The following is a 2,031-nucleotide window of genomic DNA, read 5'->3' on the forward strand; positions in this document are numbered from 1 at the left end:
TTCTTTTTTTCCTTTCCCACTTCCCACTTGTCCCTTCCCTTTGAATAATTTTTTCTCTTTCAGAGTATCTATTGTACCTTTCAGATTTTATTTACTCTTTCAGATTCTTGTACTAGGAAGACAATGAGGGTCTGATTTATTTCACTTATGAATATGGGCTCTAGTTGCACCCATGTACCAATAAAAGCCTCGAGTTTATCTTTATAGCTGAGAAATACTCCATTGTATGGAAAAACAAAATCTTTTTTGTCCATTCCTTAGTTAATGGGCGTTTGGGTTGTTTCCAAGATTTAGCTATGATAATTATACTGCTATTATTTGTTTAATCTACCAATAGTCATAAGAAATATACTTACATCTCTAATTTAGGTACTATTTTTGTCAAATTTTTCTACATTTGTATCAATTTTGTTGATATTTTGTAAATCTAGTAACATAAATACCACCTTTTTCAAATTCAGCAAAGAGTATTATTTTGTTAACCCTTTTCTCCATTCCTCTCATCATGGTATTTTCACATGTCTGGAAATCTGATTTATGGCTACATTATCATTTTAGTAGTAGTTATAAATCTACAGATGTTCCCCATTATTCACTTAAGTATTCCCCCCCCCCATGTTTTTGTTTTTTGTTTTTTGTTTTTTTAAAAACGGTGTTATAGGACCGGCCATATGGCTCAGTGGACGCGCCTGCTTGAGCAGAGTAGAGGCCAAGGTTCCATCCCTGCCTTGTTATGCAGGCCCCGCCCCTGGGGCTCACTGAGAAGGCAATTGAAAGTGGGCTTGGCGGCGCCTGTAATCCCAGCGTATTGGGAGGCTGAAAACAGGAAGATCATTAGGAGTCTAATCGATGTGAGGAATTCCTGTAGATCCTGTACTACTTAAAAAATGAATTTAAAAATGTTATGTGTATAGATATTGATAATCATATTTCTACTCAATGTTTTTCTTTTAAACAGAATAATTTTTTAAAAGCATTTAAAACGATACATTTTAAAACAAGATGATAAAAAATCAACAATGGTTGCTATATCTCATATTATTATCTTCATAGTTGTTCAGATTACCAGATAAAAACATGCAAAAGTGATAAAAAAAATTAAGCATTAACTGTTCCTTTCAATAAACCAATAGCAATCAGTACTACTATTATTTTAGCTATCTTGTGTGTGTGTATACGTTTTTTGCCTTTCTGGTTTTTTTTCTCCTTTCCTTCATCCTCTTAACTCTTAATTCTATTTTTAGATCTCTGTTCTATTTCCCCTGTTGCTTTCTCAGAGTATTCATTAACATGATATTTCAAATTTTTTAAGCAAGCTTGTCCATTCTGTTTATTCCTTCTACTCTGAATTTTTCTCTTGATCATTTGCTTCCTTTTGAAGACGATTTGCTGGTGTTATTTTGCTAATAATTTCCCGTAGTTTTTGGCATGATGATAAAGTTATTTCAAAGTAATTTATGAACATGCTTTCTGCATAATTTTTACAGCAAAATTATAGTAAATGTGAGGGTGTGGTTTTCTTTTAATGTACTTACGATGTGGGCTATGATTCAGAAAGAAGCCTTCAAAAAATAAACTCTGCTTCTAGTACAGACAGAATTATAAAAGGCCTAATAAAAGTAAAATTAGGGACTGCAGGATTACAGAATGTACCAATAGAATGGGATATTGTGTAAATTTTTTTGTAAGTATTTGAGCAGATTATTTTTATAATTTTGTTTTTCCAACTGTGAAATTGGAAGTCACAATCTTCGGCACTTTTGCTGTTGGGGCAAACATGCGTTTTGCCGGGCTCTAGCTTAGCGGCTTCAGCTGTACCTGAGTGGGACTGAGCGAAAGCGGTTGCAAACCTTAACTTGAGCATTCGTATATTGTTTTATTTTCTAAACAGCAATTACAAAACCCAGTGAAACTAAAAGGAACCTTCTGTCTTCAATAGTTAAGGTAGCCGGTTGCCCTTCACACCGACAGCCCTGCTGCATTCCCACCGCAGGAGACGCCCCGCCCGCCCCGGCCTTCCGGCCCCGCCCA

The sequence above is a fragment of the Octodon degus genome, unplaced genomic scaffold (genome assembly GCF_000260255.1).
Source record: "Octodon degus isolate 3935 unplaced genomic scaffold, OctDeg1.0 scaffold00088, whole genome shotgun sequence".
Taxonomy (NCBI): domain Eukaryota; kingdom Metazoa; phylum Chordata; class Mammalia; order Rodentia; family Octodontidae; genus Octodon; species Octodon degus.